At 46.2% G+C, this 21,149-nt stretch overlaps 1 protein-coding gene across 3 annotated transcripts in view; it reads left to right on the forward strand.

The window, feature by feature from the left end:
- The window catches only part of Ubx (Ultrabithorax), a 212,123-nt gene that overhangs the window by 95,926 nt on the left and 95,048 nt on the right, over positions 1–21,149 (forward strand). Inside the window, exon 4 of one of the 3 annotated variants that reach the window (XM_066726512.1) lies at positions 1,736–1,877. The exons of 1 other annotated variant lie outside the window; for it this stretch is intronic. The gene's annotated coding sequence lies outside the window, so the exon portion shown is untranslated. Of the gene's footprint in view, positions 1–1,735; positions 1,878–8,061; positions 8,123–21,149 lie in introns of those variants that run through there. One more of the 3 variants, XM_066726507.1, reaches the window with a different exon arrangement.

Genomic DNA, 21,149 nt, shown 5'->3' on the forward strand with positions numbered 1-21,149 from the left:
CCACCGTTTATCTCGGCATTCGAAAAAAGTTGATGCTTGACGGGGAGGTAATCGTGCGTGTGAAGCACGTTTTATCGTACCCGATACCTGTTGGATTTGCTATATATAGCAGCGCCAATTCCGCGTGTTCGCATTAAAGCGGTTTTTCCGATTGGAACCCGTTCTACCGACAGCTTCCGCTATCCAGGTCTTTATTTAATCGATTTTCTCATTTCATCTCTGACGAATCTCTCTTGATTGCTCTTGGAATATTCTTCTCCATCGATTCTTTCTGTATATACGTGTATATATGTATATAGTTGACCTAGATCTTTGGGCTAGGAATAGAATTTGAATAGTGTATTTTGTATGCGTATATAAAAAATCCATGGTTGAACGAATAAATTGCGAGTATGACAAAATTTGTAAGATATGCTGTAACAATCAGCGTTAGTTTTATTTACTCAGTCGTATTTTGTAGAATCTCGCTTAGGTGATTCATATATAACTTCATGCTGGTTTAATGGATAAAAATAAACGAGTGATGTGTGGATGTGGGAAAAGAAGAGAAGGAAGAGGAGAGAAGAGATGGGGGGAAATAAGTAGTAGAAGGTATGAAAGATACACAAGGAAAGGCAAGCGCGCTGGTCCTGGCTGAACTTCCTTCCTTCCGCTGGCTGATCGACGAGCCAAGTTTTCTCGTCTCCTGAATTTGGGTCGAGAGCCACCCCGAGCCATTCCTCTTCCCTAATTCTGGTTTTCGAACCAAACCCCGGTCCCCAGTAATTTCCAAGCGAGTTTTTCTCCTATCCTCCATTGCCTCATGAAAGTTTGATGACGGGACCTAAGAAGAAGAATCCCTCGATGCTTATTCGTTTCACGAGAAAGCTAGCAAGATCCGAGAAATCGAAGCTCTGAATGAACGCTACATTTTCTAAAGTTAGCAATTTCGTTGAAGATACCACCGCCCTTTCCCTTCTTCCCCGCTGCATCGATGAGAGATTTATTGAAGCAGCGGAATTATTACTGGGCTATTAAAGTATCCAGAATCCGTGCACTCGATCATTGTTAATAAACTTTCTCGAAGCCAAATTTATCAAGTATACAATAGAAATGGTCCGATAAGCAGCGCGTGGATTTCGGAGGAGTCGAGCTTGGCAGAGATTTTTATATTCGCGTTGCTAAACTCGGGTATGACTCCCGAAGGCCATTTCTCTGTCAAGCGCGCCATGGGTGACTTTGGGGAGGGCTAGCTGCGTCATTACGTCCCCTCAAGCAGGAAGAACTCGCAGGGAGCAGCTGTTGTCCTAAATCGCACCTTGTAAATGGAGTTGGAAAGAATAGGCCGGGTTTTTACCGCTAAAACCGTTGTTGTCCCCACTCTCCCCAAAATCCTCATTGCAGTGGATTTTCAGGACCCATCCCAGTACACCGTGAGCATGCGAATCTCTTAGTGCATCGTGACTCTCAGTCTTCTTCTTCTTCTTCTCCTTCCTGTTTCAACCTATTCTTGCATACTTGAAGTACTTCCAAAGTGTCCCTTTTAAGCTCTTCTTGGTTCCTACGTAGGTCTAGTCGAGAATCCAGTCAACCCCGAGAGACTTCGAGTAGTTTCAGTTTCTGTACTCATGTGTGCTCGTGTGTTCTGTGTAGTCAGAAAGTTTTCCAACTGATAAGTAAATATAGAAGGAATAGCTATGGCGGGAACTCGAGAGCCGATATTAACCACCTAACACACTGCCCTCCATATTTGCAGAATGTTGCTGTGGATTTGCGTGATTCCTCAACCGTCCCTGCCGATGCTGCTGGCTAAAGCGATCGGTAAAGCACAGATTTCTATATTGGACTGGTTTAACTGTTATTGTAAGAAAAGTGTTTGCGAAGGAAACGTTTCTGTTGTAAGTATCTTAAGTAGAATTATCGAAGAAAGAGGGTAATTTAATCGAGGCAAAAATTTCGATCGGTTATTACCATCTTGATAATCATTGTTTCCTATTATTGTATAAGTATATCTAGGCTAATGGTAGAAACTAACAGAAATCGATGATAAATAAAATTTTAAGCCAGAGACGATCGTTTGAAAGTGACATTATTTCCTTCTTTATCGATTTTTAGTCATTTTTTATCATTCTTAGCTGAGGTATTGCGAAAGCTTTTGGCCCATTTGATCGTTAATAGAAACGAAATAGTATCGATTCTTACGCTAAGTATAAAATATGGTATAACGCGGTTGGTATTTTACGTCGCATAAAGTTCGTCAGATTTTATTCCACGTTCTGGGAGAGTTTTGAGCTGGCGGGCAGGAACGAAGAAGTTGGCCATAAAACTTGGAGAACAGAAAAGCGGCCCTGGCCTTGTGCGAGGACCTGACGTCATTAATATCGATGCGTCTTCCGGGTAAAGAATGGATTGCGAATACCTGAAATATGATAATAAAGGTGAAATAGTGCTGGACCGCGGAAAGTGGTACTCGCGATCCCTCACAAAGCCTGCGATAAGGCTATTGGGGGATCTCGATATAGATCGGATTTGAGCCTTCTCGTTGACTGCTGGAGCAAGAGTAAGAGGAAAGAAGGAGGGTGGAGGGAGGGGTCGGGATGGTTCAGGGGCGATTTCAGGGTCCACCGAACGAGAGAGAAGATACGTTGGTGCACGTGTCTGTGTACGGCAACGTCGTATCACTGCGTGGGTGTGCAGATTTGTGTATGTGCGTGCCGGCTCCTCCGGGATAAAATGTAGATGGATGAGCCATAGATTTATACCGATCCCCCGTAATATCGTAGCTGAGGGGCTGCTCGAGGGTGGCTGGAGGGCTCTGTCAACGCTCGCCATGAAGCATTGCGATCGGCTGCTGATAGCACTCGCAAATTTATTAAGGAACTCGATCCTCTCTGCATCTGCCACCGATCCTCGTTTCCTTAGAACTACCAAAACACAAGGATGCTTAACCAATCTTACCAACGTTTCTCCAGTTTCGTTCACCAGACCCGCTGTCAAAACAGAAAATTCCAATGAAATATCTCTTTTCTCGCGAATACCGCTAAAACAATGCTTTATACGATATTCAGTTTATATCAGTCATGATTTTTCTAACCAGTAATTCTCCCGCAGTTTACCGATACAGATATATTTTTTCATGGTACACAGCTGCAATTTGCACTCTTCTTTCAGACAATGAAGTTTCGGGGGAGAGAGAGAGAGAGAGAGAAAGAGGGTTGGTAGTTGCGAGTCATTAAAAAAAAGTTGAAAATTTCTGTGGAATACGGGTTACGTGCGAGGATTGGGTGGAATCTAGGATGAGGTTGGGAAGAGGGGTCAGGGAGTGGTTGGGTTTCGGGGAGGAGGAACCCAGGAGAGGGGAGGGGAGGGAGGACGATGGAAGCAGATATATATCCATGGCAATGCGTTACGGGTTCAGCTAAATCCGCCATGATGAATGTGTTGGCGGGAATAAATCCGCAATGCACACCCCCACCGCTTTCGTCCGCCGCCGTCGCGCCTCTCTCCAACCTCCATCCACCCCCTCCCAACCCACTCCAACTCCATCTTTCTCACCCCCGGTAACTCTCTCATACACTCCCGGAATTCTCTCTTGCTCATTTCCCATCCTACTTGTACCTATCGTCTATTTTTACTCTCGCCTCTTCTATTTTACCCTCTCATTCTGCGTAAAACACACACTTTTCTTTTTCATACTCCTCCGTGTAACGCTCCCCATTTCCCATTTGTCTGTGAGCTATCGCTTCTTCTTCTTCTCTCTGCCTTTAAGATTCCGCGGTTCTTGCTCCCCCCCTCCCCCCTCCTACCCCTCTCCTTCTCCCTCCCCAAGTGAAACGTCTTAATGGAAAGAGAATCACACGGAAAGAGAGAGAAAGAGAGAGAAAGAGAGAAAGATTGCTCGGATATCTCGCAACCTTTCTGATGAAGAGCTGTGTGCCAACACGCGTGTACTCGCACGCACACTGGTACAACACAGTCACGATTTCTCTCTCCATTTGCACGCGCACGCGTGTGTATCTGCGACCAGGTAGACGTTTATTGGGATTTATAGATCGGATCATTTTGTACTCTCCAGCTTTTTGCCCATAGCGAAATGAGATATAGCGCCGAGGGCTCCTCTATCTAAACAACCAACGCGATATCGAGCTCGCTTTAATTGCACGGATTTGAAAAATCATCCTCTGACAAGTTTCAGAGTGTTGGCTGATAATGTAAAATTGTGCGAAATGAAAAAATTCTAAAAGAACTGCACGACATACCGAAGCACCAAGCAATAATCTAGCTGATTTATTACAAGTCAGAAATTAATATAGCGTGTATTAATCATCATTGAAGCAAATAAAAGTCAATTCCAGAAATTGGTTAAATTGATCGTGGAATGAAAGATGACAGTTTTTTCGCTGAACAAAACGAGCAATAAAATCGGGAAACGCGGAGGGAGTGAGGCGGCATATGAGCATTATAAAAACAATGGAACATTTCCGCATGGTAGCGATGATCGCACGGCGTGACTTGAGCGGCAGATTTACGTAGGTTTTAATTCGCAGCTGGGAACGAGTTCGGTAAAATTCGGCAAAAATCGTGGCAGCAGTAGGTAAACATATGTAGTGCGCGATGGTTGTTGGGTCCGGTGCGGAGGAAATTCATGCCGGGAATGTTATGCCGGTTGGATTTCACAGGTAAAGCGAGCGAGCGAGCTAGAGAGAGAGGGAGAGAGTGAGAGGGGGGGAGAGAGCTGAATATTCGGACATTTCCGATAGTGCTCGCGCGCGGAACACGGAGGATAATCCTGGTGGATTATTGCGGTATCACGTGGGTCCATACGTGCTCACGAGGATGCCTAGGATGTCGTATTTGTATGCCAGGGTATGGCTACGTGTGTATCGCGCTGCCTCCATGGAAACCCTTGCTAGGGGCAGGGCCTGCTGCGATACCCTAATTCCTAAATCTGTCGCCATAAGTCCTCGTTACAATAAATAACCTACCAGTGTGTGTCTGGGCTTGTGCTCCTGCCCCTCCTTCCACCCCCACCCCCACCCCTCCTTCACCATCACGCTTTCCTTCTAGGCTACCTATGGATAAGTATACCCGCTGTTTATGTTGCTATATACACTGCATCCACCGCGCGATCTCCGTCCACAAACACTTCCACCCCCTGCGCATCTTTCTACCACCCTTACAGCCGTCTTCCTCTTTGTCATGTAAATTACGTTGCTTTTTCTCCCTCGCAAACATATTCCGTATCGTTTATTCTTACTCGAGCATCATTATACTCATCTACGGCCCTTTCTTCGACAATGTTTATTACTCTTACAGTGTAATTGAAATGTTTTATTTAGCGTCCCATATTCGACGACTGATGTGGAATTGTTAATTATAGCGGATGAAACGTTTGTCTCGTTACGAAATTTCATTTTCCACACCTCATCGCGTCCATCCTCGGTTGGCGGCGTCGGGTTTGCCCACGCGTTCTCCGCACTCCCGAAGGAATAATAATCGGTAGGGATGAGCTGTCAGGGGATAGGTTGGTGGAGACGCAAGACGGGCTTGACAGGATTCATAATTTCACGCGAGCTTATTGCCGTCAAATATTCCTTCCTCGACTCGATGCTCGTGTGTTTCGCACCAACGCACTCTCGCTTTTATCTCCTCTGCTTTCTTAAGCCGCCAATTTATTCTCCGAGTGACTCGGGGGCTGATCGGTTAAACGTAACAACATAATCCCCCTCCCCGACCTTCGCGTATTCCAAAACAGAAACTCTGCGTGGAAAGTTGACCCGAAGGAATTATCCTGACGTATATAATATATTAATAATAATAATCATATTAATAACGGCAATAATGCAAAAGAAAGTGCGTAAATAAACGACGAGAAAGTTGCGGAGCAATGCGTCATGAGAGATGAGATATTTTCCGTGTACCTGAAAGTTTTAATAAAGTCCGATTTTATTCGGATAAAATCGCGCTAGACTGGCAGAATTCGATTCGACGATAATGGCCGGTCGCGCGACGTGGAATTCGCATGCATCACGCACACAAAACTTTACGCGCTCTCTCGCACACGCGCGTTCTCTCGTAGCGAGAGAGAGAGAAAGAGTTGTATACACGATCGAGCTTACAGAGTTGAATTTTGTGGTGGCGGTGCACGTTGGATTCTAAAGCACGAGACTGATTTATACCAGTCGCAGGATCAACAACCCGAGAACTGTTTAGCCGGTGCATCTCATATTTATTTATCGGTGGGGGTAGGTGGGGGTTGGACAGCGAGCGGAGCAGTGTAAAGGGGGTGGGGGAGGGGGAGGAAGAGGTTGGTTTCGCGATTCTGGCGCGTGCACGGAGGTCCTTTTCCTTCTTTCCGCTCTTACCGAGGGAATTTCAGGATGGAACGTTGCGGGGGCTGAGGGCTACCGGAAGTGACGCCGGCGCCAGGACGCCGCCTGTGCGCTCCGATGCTTCCCTATACTCTCCTACACCCTTTTCATGCCAGCTTTATTCCCCACCTACTCTCGACAATGCAATTTTTGCCCTAACCTTCTCTCTCCTTCGTTCGACGAAACTAAAAACAAGCATATATATGTATATGCCATATATGTATGTACACGTAAGGAAATCACATGACCAAAAGAGGATCGTTGGATAAACTGCGCAGAAAGAGCCGGAATAAAATTAATTTTACGTTGCACGAGGTAACACCTTGTATTCCGATCGTGATATCCTGGCTCTTCCGAAGTCCTTTGCGAGATGTCCTTTCAATATGTACACTGCGTACTCATCGACGCGCGCGCGTTGCACGCGAGGCGCATACCCATTGGTCGGAAGGCCGAATTTTCGCAATTGCATCCATAGATATCAAAACTCCCCAGCCCAAATCAAATCGTGTTTAATTTTACAAGCTTCGTCAGCCCCATTATCGACCACCAATAACCTCCTACCTAGAATAGAAATTTGCTACCTCGTGATTTACGAGAATCCTAAATTATCCTCTGTTACAACATAAACTAATATATACAATATTAATTATCAAATAGGATTATATAACGATAATCAATGAGAAAAAAAGTATAATAATGGAATATCCTACTTGCATGACCTCGAAAATTTAAAAGCTTTGAATTAAATGGTTTACTATAAAAGAAAAGCGAAAAAAGCGATTGTAAAAATAAGTCGTGCGAATGATATTTCCTAGAAATATTAGGTATACATAGCTGGATCACTGACAGCTCAATCTCGATGGTATCTGGCGATCGGAGAGTCGCGAGAGTGCATCGGATTGACCTGAATCCCAGGTGGGGACCTTGAGAGGAATTAATTCGAAGTCACGTCGCGGATTCAGTTGGTGAGGTCAGCGCGGTGGCGGGTAGGAACGCTCGGCACGCAAATCCAAAGTGAGTGATGTATGCGGACAGCAAGGTGGGACGGGACAGAAGCAAGTGCTGAACGGAACGGAACGGGACATACCTGAGTCGTCGTCGTCGTCGTCGTCGTGACTATAGTTTCGTCTCTTTCTTAGGGTAGATTCGATTAATCAAAGCCGGAGTCGCCGGCGCTGATTACTGTTGCGATGCACTTAGTCGCGTACATGCGATTACACGCTGTGAGATAGACAGATGAGGCTACGTGGCCGTAGTTAATCTTCCGCATGTCAAACGGTACAAACGACGCGGGGAAACCTTTCACGATATACACGCATATCGCTATAGATATCCAAGCACGCGTGATTCGCATACCTACACGCACGTTCAACCAGCCAACTTCAACTTTCGTTCTGACTTTCTCGAAATCCACGGTGAAACCTGCCGACAGCCTTTGGAAAAAACCACGGTAGGATCGCTGTTTTTCTGGAGATCCAAAAAGCTTAAAATGTTACAAGAGGAGGAGAAGAAGAAGAAGAACGAAAGTTTAATTTTGCGTTAAGAGCCTCTCTTATACGTCTGTAGGTTTAATACTACAGGAGTTATGTTTATCTTTTTTCGTTTAGCTCTTCTCGTGACGGCTGCTCGTTTTGGTGAAGTTCCTCGCATTTAGCAAGCGCTACGATTCCACGAATTTTAATAACTCGTCGATCTCGCCGAGAGTGCCTCAGCCAGTTCAGTTGGTCATCGGTAATAGGATGACGCACGTCTCAGGCGAACAATTGATTTGTGTAAGTTTTCTTCGTATGTTGCTTGCACCCCAATAGACTATTTTAGTTTTACCAGTGTGTTCATTCCTACATATACGAGTAGTTTGTTTAACAAATAGTATACGATAGGTTTGCTTCCCGATAGCGTTAAAGTGAACGAGGATAGATTCGTGGGGTGTTCAGTTATTAACAGGTAATTATTTATAATGGAACAATGGAATTTAAATTAATAGTTTAGTTTCATTAATAACGGCGCAATTTCAGCAGGCGTGTCGAGGCTAAATAAAATATATGAACCGGTAACCCAACGGCGCATTACGGCCGGTAATGCGCGAGTTGCATCGCAAAACAGCAGCCGCGATATAACCTCTACGTCACGTCTGTTATAAACGCGTAAACACGTGCCGCTACCCCCGTACCAGCTTGTCCACTATCAAGTAAATAATGGCGCATTAAGCTTTTTCATTCCGTCGTAGCGTACGGCACACACGCGCCCGAAACCGGCCCCCGAATCAGCAGGTTGTCGCGGATCCCTAATGGATCCTTATCAGACACCAATTAGCCACTGACAATAATTGCCCGATTCTACCGTCCGCGCCATGCCGCGTTCACCAAAGGCGCGTACGTTCAATTTTCCCCCCATTGGACACGCCCTACTGAAAACAACAGTAAAGTACATCATTGGAACCACTTGAAACGCGTATGATGCTCTTTTCTCTCGGATTCTTTTGTAGACTCGTTAACGTGAAGCTATATATATAGGTATGTACAAGGGATGGTAAACTGAATAAATAAATAAATGCAAGGGAGAGAGAGAGAGAGAGAGAGAGAGAAAATGTTATTATCGCGCGCAGAAGATGGAGTAAATGGAGCGAAGTTGATCGAGAGGAAATAAAAAGTGGATCCGAGGGAAATTTGCGGAGTGTGTACGAGGCTGGTTGGAATTAAGTGGAATTTGGTATTACAAAACGCAGGGGTTTGCCACCCCAGAAGGTGTATTAAATCAGCTGAAGAACGACGCGATGGTTCGTCCGGGTCCTCTTTGTCCCAATCAGGACCCTCTCGGCTTGGCAGGACCTACTTATCTCGGGAAAGAAAAAGCTCCCTTTTTTTTATCTAGTCACGAAGATGCGGAGACACGCAAGGGTAGGGGGATGCCGACGGTGTTATCTGCGCGTTGGAGGAGCAAGCGGCACATAAATATTAGCCTGCTCGTTAATGCCTCTGCTAGCTACTGGCGTTACGTTTCGCAGTAAGTAAATTATGCGATATGAAATTATTAGCGCCATTAAAGAAATTTATACTTTTTCGTGGCTGCCCACCCCCGCGGGGGAGGGCGGTGACGATTTTTCTATTTTATCTGGCCCGTTCGCTTCCTTGCCGCCCTCCTCGCGATATCAAACTCGCAGCCCTCCCGCGTCCCAGCTTCCACCGTCACCCCGACCTCCCGTCAAACTACCCTCAACTCCCTCGCGCTCGCCTAATGTATTTGCAAGAGCCAATTCCCATCGTTATCCCGCCTATGATCTACGGTTACGACCTTTTGATTGTCAGATGTCGCTGAACGCGCATGATCACCTCGCGATTTCCTCGCCGAGCCTCCGTATTCCTCAAGGACCACGGCTAATCTTACTCGCTCGCAAAATAAACAAAAATAAATAAATAAACGTTATACGCCAAAAAGACTATCGCGGCGAAAGACCCTTTCGACTGAACCAGCCGGTTTCAGCGTAGCAGGAAAAATTGAAAAAATTCGTTCGAAGCGCAGATGTTGGAGATAAGAGCGGAGCTCCGTATTTAGCCGGCGAGATGATGAAGGGGCACGCAAAGCATTTAGCCTTGAAATTATGATGCGCGAGAAATAACTTAATCTCTCCGCAGCCGATACATTCAATGGCGATTTTTGCGCGGTGAAAAAGATTTGTCTGCTTAAGCAAAGAATTAAGTGAAGGGGGTATGCAGAAAAATTATTACTATTCGAGCGTGAAAAGGTCAAGTTTTTCGATGATCGATCGGAGGGTGTATCGCGGAGGAAAATGTTGGAGGAGATCGGTCATAGAGGGAAAAGTTTTCATGGTATCGAAAGCGAAGAGTGTGGATGCATGGTGATAGATGCGATGGAAACACGAGAGAGTAGTTTCTAATTAATGGACCTACTTCGCTCGGGGCAGACTCAATTATTGTCGATGCTGTGGAGCGTAGAGGGGTTGGTACGGGAAGGGTAGAGGGGGGAGGGGTTGAAATCGAAATTCGCGTACACGTGGCATGAGCTATACGCGAATCGTACGCGTCTTATTGGTATGGGTATTTAGGACAAGTGTGTGGGTGCGCGAATGGGAATACGTAAGGAAGCAGGGCATGAGCAATGGCTGGCACCGCTCGGTAATAATGTTGTCTTCGTCGGTTCGTTTTATTTGCTCGCGGCACAAGAATGTAGCCTACAGTCCGGCTCAAAATTCATGCCTCGTTGCGCAACCCGATATCGCATGCCGACGAGCCTTCTCAAGTCTCCTCCCGACCGCCTCCTTCATCCTCCGTACTCTGGAGCACCATTCGACCACCCCTCTACCTCGCGCTCCGAATCCTGCATCGTTCACCCGCGAAGAATACTTAATTTTAATACATTTCTCCTTTTTTTCTTATCTCCAACCTTTTCTCTCCAGAATTCGTGTTGTTTGTGGAATAAAAAACGTATGTCGTTAAATCATCATATATTCTCGTAAGATATATATTCTTACGGTACCTAGAGGGGTTTGTCGATTTCAACGTAGATGAGGCCTGTCGCGTGAAATGGGACCATTATTAGAATTTAGCGATCAGATGTGCATTTAATTGAGAGAGCGACCCAGGACGGAAGAGTCGCGGGAGTAAATTTGATTTCGTCCTTGCTATGGATATCGTCGATGTCGTTGGATAATCGTAAATCAAAGCCAATATTTTCCCGTTAAAGAATCGTCGTTTAATAATACAGATACGCGGTATTAGAAGTACAGAGAATCGTGCACTTACATAAAATACAGCCCTGCGGAATCCCCCGAGATATCTGTTGGAGAAGGCTATTTTCGAGCTCATTGAATAGACAGCCATGATTCTATGACCGCAGAGCGTGCCAACTCCATTGTAGCGTCCTCGTCGCTTTATTCCTTTAGCCCCCACCCCTTCCCCTATCTCTCTTCCCCTCCCACGAAGCCACTGTACAACCAGCGCCAAGGTACTTAAACCTTTCTGCTTAGAACTTGCCATGACAATGACATCGTTGTCATTAACTCGCGCCTAAGTCTCTCAATTCGATCCTCTTACAGTCTGTCTTACATTCATGACTGTTCTCGATATCTCATGACGTCTATATATATATATAGCCTTCTCTCGTAGAAGATCACTGGATTCGATAATTTGTCAATCGAGCCGGTTAATGTGTTTTATGCAACGATGGAGAAGAATGGGTTGAATCTTATTGAGGAGAAGCTATTGTGACGAGAATTGAATTGCGAAGAATACAAGGATGAGGTTAAGAGAGAGAGGGAGATAGTAGTGCAGGTAAGGAGAAGATTGCGGATTGGTGGAAAGAAGGTAGAGAAGGCTGCGAGGTAAAAGGGTCGTGCAGGAGGTCATTGAAGGAGTCGGTAAGAGCGCGAGGAAAGGGGGTGGAGTAAGCCTGAACAGAGGCTACGTTGGAAGGGTTGTGGAAGCCGAAGAGGGGGTAAGAGGTTGCCCTCCATGAATCACGACACGGAGGCTGATTTAGGAGCCCAGAAGTCGCCGCTATAGGTACTAGCTGCCTGTAACCTCCGCGTGAACCCAACTTCACGCCATACCATCTCCTACCGGGTGTGTATTCGAAAACACTCCGGACAATTAGCGAAGCCACTCTCGTGTTTCTCTCCTGCATCCCATGAAAGGACTAAAAATAATTCGTGCACGACCTCCAGTGCACGTTCTTATATCCTGAAGAAAACAACGAAGATCTCCCCCTTTGTATAGCATATATATATATATACCATTGCTGAATGATCAACGTACACCCCCGAGCGCGATATTTCCTATCGTGGAGGAAGTCCTTTGAGTGTAAAGGACGAATTATAGATAGCCATTTTATTTTGAGCTTTTAGGTCCCATTTGGTCTCATCTCGACAGGTTGAGGCAGATTTCGGTGACGGGCAATTGGTGGAAATTGCTGGAATTAAGACAGCACTGGGAAGACATTGCAACAGACAAATAAATTAGGAGCTGTCTAGGTTAGAGCGCACCTTCCTGATAAATCCACGCGCAGACGTGGGACCCCATGTATTTTACATTCTCAATTCGGATGAGCAGATTTATTGGGCTTCAAGCCCCTATTCCGGGCCGCCTGCAATCGTGCGCCACTGTAACTAGCGAAAAGGGGGTGAGAATTGGAGGGTGACCGCCCTGAAATGCCAGCCCTGCGCAACATGGCAGACTCCGATGCAACCGGCTGCACCAGCAGACTCGTCCATGGCAATTTAAACGAGCAAAACAAAATTCTAATTGAATAGCAAAAATCCTAAAATCCCAAAACTCGCATGCTCCACCTAATTAAAACGACCTCTAATGCCACGAATAATCTTCTGTATTAACTCGGGAATAGAAATTTCAATTCCGATTATCCTGGCATAATGGGCTTTAGAATTTGGTCGGAGGTGGTTTTAATTTTTATTCAAAATTGGAAGAAATAATGGGAATACTGGAGTGTAGGGATTAGGGTTGAAGAGAGATGGCGGATGTGGGGGTTGGCGATGTCATGGTCGTTGTGGGGTGGGTGGAGGGGACAAGAGAGATTGGAAGAGGGAGAGAGAGAGAGAGAGAGAGGTAGCTCGTTGCTTCTCCATTTCAAGCCTAAGCGCGGCCATTCATCAGGATTTCGGCGCGCAGACGTGCTTTATTACTGTTCGCTCGAAATTGCTATCCTACGACTCCATTCCGGCCTGCGAGCATGCACGCCGAGCGGTACTAGCGGCCTCCGGTAATGCATTAGAACCTTATATAGAGTTGCGGCACCCGCGCGATCCGGAGACTAAAGTCGTCGGAATCGACGAATTTTTATCTCGGTATACGTATAGCAGGATTCACGGTAATAATAAGCGAGCCGAAGACGAGCCTAATGAATTTTGACAACAACAAAAAATTGCAAGACGCGTTAATGTTCCGTGCAGTGGCTAGTGGCATGAGTCAGTCGAGTAATACGATGAAAGAAAGATTAGAGAGAGGAGAGAGTGTGGTGGTTGGCTTGGTAAGGGGAAAAGGCGGAACGTGTTCTTGCATATATTTAAAACGTATTCTGCTTCGGAATCTACTCATAAACCTTCTCATAGCTCTATATACTTAATGCATGTAGAAAGGCGTTAAGACGTAATTTATGCGGTTCTGCCAGTGCACTTAAGAAGATAAGACTCAAGCGTTTATCCGGGGATGTAGCTGGATTTCAAAAAACTGGAGCCTCCCGCTTATAATGCATGTAAACTAATGTCGAGCGATACATTATCCCGATTAAAGCTGCCTCTGCCCAAATTGAATAAGGGACTTCAACATTAAAACGATATTACGCAGCACTTACATAACGAGAAGCTCATTTCCACCTTCCGGACAAATCAGTGGAGAAGTAAAACGTACCAAAAATCGCGGCAATAAAGCATCATTACGCCTTTATCCTCATCTTCTTGGGCCAGTTGCGATTACTCGATGCATTATTCAGCAAAGGGGCAAGAATATTTATTTGCAGCGTAGCTTGCACCACTAAATTTTGCTAAAGGATTATCTCAAAACGTTCTGACTCCACAGCTTAAATAATTCTGCAAACTTGAAAGATCCTATAGAGGCGGAGAGATAAGGCTGTCTCAGCTACTGTAAATATAGTCTTTCTCTCGTCGCGAGGCTAAATTTTCCAGAGAGGGGGCGAAAATTTACTCGCTCGCTCGAGGACAGGGAAATTTTTCCCCGAAACTCGATACAAAAGTCGCTGGGAAATCGGGCGAAAAGTCGCAAAAGCATCGAAGCGTCTCGCGTGACGACCTTCCAGTCTGTTGTAATGTGACAGCAGCCACATTTCGCGACTATACTCGCAAAGACAATAATAATAACTTGCGGCGGAAGCTTAAGGGATGGTCAATGGGGTAGCTGGAAATCGCGAGGATAACGTCCAAGCTGCCAGCGATGGATTTTACGCGATCATTTTCCTTCGCAGTGCCATACGCGTCCTACCATTGCTAACTCACAGCTCGTGAATTTATCCGAACGATTTTGTAACATTCGAAATCTACCATGCATCATGGCTAAAGATAGGGAGGGGTCGGGGGGAAGAGAGAGCTAGCATTAAATAATATCGCAGAATAACAGCGGTATTTTCCGAAATTTTATCATAAACCATGCAATGAGGACCGAAGCAGTGTCGAGATATAAATGTGAAGCGATAATAAAATATGCATTTGATAAATATGGAACAATGAGTTTAGCATAAAAGATATTTATCGTAATATTTGTATAGGGTTTTCAGTATATTTTATTAGAAATTTCAGCGTTTTGAAGGAGAAAATAGTGGTAGATTTGTAAAGCTCCTGGGATTTTTCCAATTTTCCTTACGTCGCTTTTGCGGATCCTGCCCTCAACTCCTCGCTCTTTTACCCGCGGTGGGAGGGGGAGGTCTGAAGAATAAGACACCAGACACATATTTTACGGCGGGCACTTCACGGACACAGCGCAGCGTGCCCGTCGCGTTCTGAGTTATCGTTATATAAAGCACTACGCGCCGAAATGCATTCGTCTTCGGCGCTTCTTCGGGGCCCCTAGCAAGGAAAACACGCGTGCCCAGTGAGGATAGTCGTTCAGCAACTTGTACTTTATGCCCGCCCCGAGCTTGTCGCGCCTCCAGCCTACGATTGCGCAAAGCTTTACTGTCAAAATAACGTGCTCGCTGTAACTAACTTACGCTGACGCGAGTGCAAGCTGAGCAATTGCCCTTCAGCCCCGGAGCGTACTTTATATGCACCACCCCACAAACAGATTCGACACTATTCTACCATAGAGAGACCCTCTTCGATTCTGTTACATCGACTATAAAATTTTCACAAACCATTCGTTACAAGTACTTAACGACGATAAGAAAACTTTATGATTGTTAGGACACATTCGATTTCCTTGTTTTTCTTTCTATTTTCGTCCATTCTTCTAAATGATGATTTTGCGAGGAATATAGCTCGAGGATTGATCTTTAGACGATGTATATATCGAAGCATTCGGAAATCCTGTAAGAGTGTGCCATTGGTTGTTCGCGCCCCCACAGCGCACGGACCGCTGTCGTATTTTGATAAACGGTATCATTGTCGATGATTCTTTCGAGTGGTTGTTCATTCATATCGCGGAGAGCCTCGACAATTCGTGCGGTCAGTGTTGAAAGGTGGAAGCGCATCTCCCTCCCCTCTCACCGCTCTGCCTCCACTTCCACCAATTCGAGCGCTCTCCTCTCCCAACTCGCGCTATGGACGCTTCCTATATGGACTCGGAAATTAATCGAGCCGGCGTTTCTCCATCTCCCTACGTCACTCGATCCGTCGATTTACGACGCTTCGCAGTAATCGTCTACTTATCCAGCGCTGATTGGTCATTGTATGCCGATTGATGGTTAAATTAAGCCATTCCTGATGGCTTTGAAACTATATTCAAACGCAAGAAACACACCCCCTATATAATATGAAACGTTAGATTCTTCCTAGATTTTTCTACGAGTACCTAAATTATTTTATCGATAAATTTGAATTTGGTTTAATTTCGTGATTCGCCCCTAGCTTGTTTCATATTACATTAGGAGGGTAGTTGGCAGGCAGATGAAAAGACTTTTTCCATCCGGCGGGGTAGGTGGATGGTCGGAAGTGCGAGGAATGTTAATACGGCTATGATGATTTATCGATGAAAGATCGGGCAGGGGTAGCGAGGCACTGACCGAGGGGTTGGCAAAATGAAGAAAAAGAAGAAGTGGTAGAAAGAAGGTGGAGAATGGTTCGGGGGTGGTGGTTGGTGGTGCACACGTACGTTCCGTAGGGCGGCGTTTTTCTTAGCCGCCTGAGCCGCCGGAGATTTATTCCCAGGTCCCGCAAGACAAATGGTGAGATTGTGTCCAAAATTTTAACAGCGCATTTGGGTGAACACGTCCTGCAACGCGAAGATACTACGGCAAGCGGTACAGCTCGTAGGATAAAGGCAACTCTGTGTAAGAAGAAGGAGGAGACCCTGGAATGGGGGAGGGTGGGGGTGTGCAGAGTGACAGGGACTGAAGTATTGGGGGAGAAGAGGGAAAAGAAGTTTTCTAGTTATCCCCTCGCGCGAAATGCGGTCCGACTCTCCGCTTCGTGACAGAATCGAGCCGTGAAACGAGATCTGCTGGAAACTGCCGCAGGAGGGCTGTTCGAAAGAGTTTATTCCAATGATTGGCTTTCGATCAGCTCCGTCCCTCCTACCGTTTCCGCAACTGCCGCTATCAAAACCCCGCCAAAGGACATTTAAATAGAATCACGGAGCCCCAAAAAGCCACGTAAAATATCCGGCAGGACGTTATCGATGGATTTTCATGGCGAGCGAAGAGAATTTCTCCGAAAGACCTATCGTTGTACGTATATCTAATTGATATATAGTATATATATATATATATATATATATATATATATATATATATATAGCGTATACTATTTTTACCTGCAGCTATGACTATACGCTGTACATCCCTGCAAGGGCAATAGGGTGTTCTCGACGATAATCGAGCGAGGATATTCACGCGTGTCTCATCTGAAATAAGTCGTTGAATCTCCCGACGAAGGAGTCTGGCTCGCGACGTGTCGCATTGTCGCATATATGAAAATTTAGGCATGCTCAAACGAGTAGGAATAATGGGCATTGCTGGGGCTACATCCGGTCGAGATGGAAGCGTGCCTGGCGTGCCCGGGTACCAATTTTGCCGACGTATAAATAATACACTGAGGGATCGTCCAGATCCACCCTCGGGAATTAGATTTCCCATCTGTCTCTCCTCTCGGCCACGCGTACCCTCGCCATCTTCCTCCTTTTATTGCAGCTGCGGAGGCATCGCGCTATAGCAAGCAATCATATCCGGCAACGCGCCGCGTCGTAAAACAATTAGCCGTATCGCTTTAATCCCGGTAGGAATTCAGCGAATTCGCACAATCTTCCTTATTTTCAGTATCGCCGTGGAAAGAGATGGCTGTTCCCCGCGCGCTACAGGGGCAACGCGGTAACTCAGCTTGACGGTAGAACGGGACAATGGGAATTAATGTTGGAAGCTGGAAAACGAAGACGAAGAACTTTTACTCGGCTGCATCCAACGAATGGCTGCGTCAAAGTCCGTGCAGTATGGGGTGGCGAGGACGGGGGTTGGCAGATTGCGGAGAGAGGGACAGTGACGTAGAGGCACGGGAGATAAACGTGCGAGCGTTCAATGAAGTTGACTATAAGGGCGCCTCCAGATTCGGATTCGCCACTGGCAAATGGAGGGTGCGTCGGGGGTGGACACGACTGATGGCTCATCCCTTGGAGGGGGGTGAGTTATCGGCGCGCACCAATATCTCGCGCGAACCGAAGAAGAATCTTTCGGCATACGGAAGATAGGGGAGATCGAGTAACGCCACCCGCTCCCTCCCCTCTCCCTCTCCCTCTCCTCCCAGCCTCCAACCTCACCCTATTTTTTCTTCCTCGACCTGCACCTTTGGCGCTCTAAATATCCTTGTAGCCCGGCGTCAACCTTCGTCTCCTTTTATCTCAACGTTAAAGCACCCGTTTCATGCCTCGACCTTGCTTTCCTCGGACCAATCCCGTTAGGATAGAAATAGAATGATCTATTTATCCCCGAGCGTGTGCAAGGAACAATTTTGGCTTTAACGCCACGTTTCTATACTATCCGGCCACTTTAGGACCTCTGCTTTTTCGTCCTGGCTCTATAGGTATGTGCTATATGTGCGTATATGTACGAGCCATACCTTCGGTGCAGCAGGACTCGCGCAGCCATTGACCGTGCTGTCAGTTCATCCATAAAGCGCCGGCACAATTTTAAGTTTTACACCATCTATAAAATGAGTAGCCATTATTTTTGTCGACGCGATTTATCGCTACATACATTTCGAGCCAGCGACATCCAATTTATGTGGGAGTCCCGTAATAGTCTGCCACCGCAACGCGAGAAACCTCCACCCCCTCTCTCCGCTCTTCCATCACCCTTACTCCACCCCACACCAACCGACAACTACTCGGGCCAGTTTCACTCCGATTCTCCCCCTTACCCTATAGTACTGATTAAATAAAAGAACAAACGCACCCGACTCCTAATTAGTGTACTGCCTTCTTGCCCTGTAAACCTCTTGCTTCGGTCCAATTGGACTACCGCGACCACATGCCACCTCCGCAACGACCCATACCAAAAACTCAAATGTCCTTCCGCGTCTTTGATGGATCTTACCAGATTTTATCTGGTTTTCCGACCGAACGCAATACGGATTACCGACTCTTTCGAGACCTTGGTCGTTATTATCGCATGCGATAAATTAAAAAGTATCTTTTTGTCACCTGAACAAGACGGGACGGGACGGAACGGCCATTAATTTTTCGAAATTGGAACTTAATTTGAAATGATTAATAGAAGGTACTTTTAGGACCCACCCAATGCTAATTAAGACCTATTCCTTAGAAAAGAAACGAGTTTACTCTCGTACCTGGACAGGAAGGATTTATATGATTATACTTCTTTCGGTTCAGATGTGAGTCACGTATGAGAAACGAAAACGAGGAAAATACCAAATTTCATGCAATATATTAAATTTTAAGAAATTTCACAATATCCCATTTTTTCCTGAAATTTAACAATTGCGGGTTTAATAGGAATCTTTTAGTCAAGGGAGAGAGAGAGAGAGACAGAGATAGGGGCTCGAGGGAAGAAGCGATGGTAGAGTATTTTTGCTTCTCGTTTGTATCGATTTTGTCGAAGGTTGGTACAATTGCTCGACTGGATTTATTCTGGGTCAATATTTTTGGAATTCAGTCAGTGTCGAAGGGCAAAGACTTTTGCAAGTCAGCGTCCGGCAGTGTTTACCGTGTATGACGAATGGCAGATCAGGGAAATCTCTGGCGAGGGAAGGGGTGAAGAAGAGCGAGCGAGAAAAAAGAGGGAAAAAGAGCTAGAGTGGTTGAAGTGGTTCGGGGAGTATCGGGCGATTTCAGGGTGGTGGTGGGTGGAGGCGCGGCTGCGTCTGAGCTGCTCACGATGTATGGTCCTGCCCACCCTCCCAGCAACCCTCAGCCAACCCCACTACCCCGCGCAACCCCTGCTAGCTTCAGCCAGCAATTTTTTTGTTCCTCTTCCGTTTGTATCAAATTACAATAAATATTGTCCTACAGCGACGTGCCTCGCGTTAGGGATACAAGAAGAAAAACAGCCGAAGGCGCTCCTCGAGCAAATAACTCGTCCGAGTGTCGATTACTTAACCTACAAATTTTCCCCCTATATATCCTCATTTTAACAAATTTAAAAACTCCTCGTAGGCTTTTTCCAAACAGTTTTCGAAAATTCCACGTGAAATAATAAAGGACCGGTTCAGCGTTGGATATATTTCACGCGAAGCCACCATCGATCGCCATTGGCGAAAATGTGTACGAGAGAATGGAGAAATACGAACTGCAAGTGCAATGGCCTTTTAATAACCGCACCTTCCATTTTATCCCGCGAATAATCAAGACCGAGAAAGAAAAGGACGAGGAGGAGGAGAAGGAGAGGAAGATGGAGCATGAAGCAGAGAAAAAGAAGAATGACGAGAAATTCTGAGAAATTTTCAAGATCCAACGTTCATAGTTGGAATCTAGGGTGATAAATCAGGAGCTCAACTTTCGATCCTGGACACCCCGCGATTCTGTAGCCAGCGTGTAGACGGAGAAAGGCAGGAAAACGTAGATAGAAGGGCCAAGTTGGACGGGAGAAAGGATTTGAAATTGGAAAAAGTGTTATGGAGGCCGAAAAGGGGACACAAAGGGGGGAGGAAGGAGTAAGAAGGAAAGAATAAGAAGAATGGAGTCGGTGGAAGGAGGAGATTGGTGCGTGTGAAAGATGCGAGATGATTCCGGGGGGTGGGTGGATCCAGGCTATTATGTATATACTAGGCGGGAGAGTGTTGGTCCACGTGCGTATACTTGCTACGTAGGTATTCACCCTATCCAGTTGCGTGCGGAGGATAGAAAACACACGCGAGGACGCGCGGGGGTTGTGGGCGGTGGTGGATCGAGGGTTGGGGGCGGGGGAGTATCGTTGGAGGGAGAGAGAAAAAGGGACATGGAGAGAGAGAGAGAGAGAGAGAACGAAGCACGTAGTGGGGGCTGACAGAGATGAATTCGTTTCATTTCACGCTGGGAAGCTCTCGCGTTCCCCGCGTCCGATGATTTACTGGGCTACAATGTGGTAACCCATGATTTATCGTTACCAACACGCCGACTACGCCATACCTGGCCTCGTGGCTACGTATGCATCAGTCCGTGTGTCCAGAATCTCTCTCTCTCTCTCCCTCCCCCTCCCTCGTGCTCACACAGTCTCTTCCAACCCTATCTTTATCTCTCTTCTCTCCCACTTTTTCGCTCCTTCATTTTCTTTTCTTTCCTTCATCCAACGTGTCTTCGGGGAGAGGTATACATATAGCGTGTGCCTTCTCTCGATCGTGGAGTACAGCATTCAGTCTCTCTACATTACTCGTATCCCCTCCTTCTCGGAATACCTGCAGCCTACTCGCGCCTCTAAACCGATGACTCCACGCTCCGCTGATTTTACATACGAGCCTCTCGAGTCACAAATTATGACCGATCGCACGCTTTGTCCTTAAATGTCAACCGAATGCTCTAGATTTTCACTCGTCAGCTTTACTGAGATTTTAATACAATGGTTGTGGTGAGTGCGAAGCGATCGAGGCCGCACATTGCGCTTAATAACCGAGGCTGCGGTTTTCAGGAGTTTTGCGGAATTTCGTAGCGTCGAATCGCTCGGTCAACCGTAACGCGA

Source organism: Prorops nasuta, unplaced genomic scaffold (genome assembly GCF_024137725.1).
Source record: "Prorops nasuta isolate Cenicafe-Biocafe unplaced genomic scaffold, Cenicafe_Pnas_1.2 PNAS00004, whole genome shotgun sequence".
Taxonomy (NCBI): domain Eukaryota; kingdom Metazoa; phylum Arthropoda; class Insecta; order Hymenoptera; family Bethylidae; genus Prorops; species Prorops nasuta.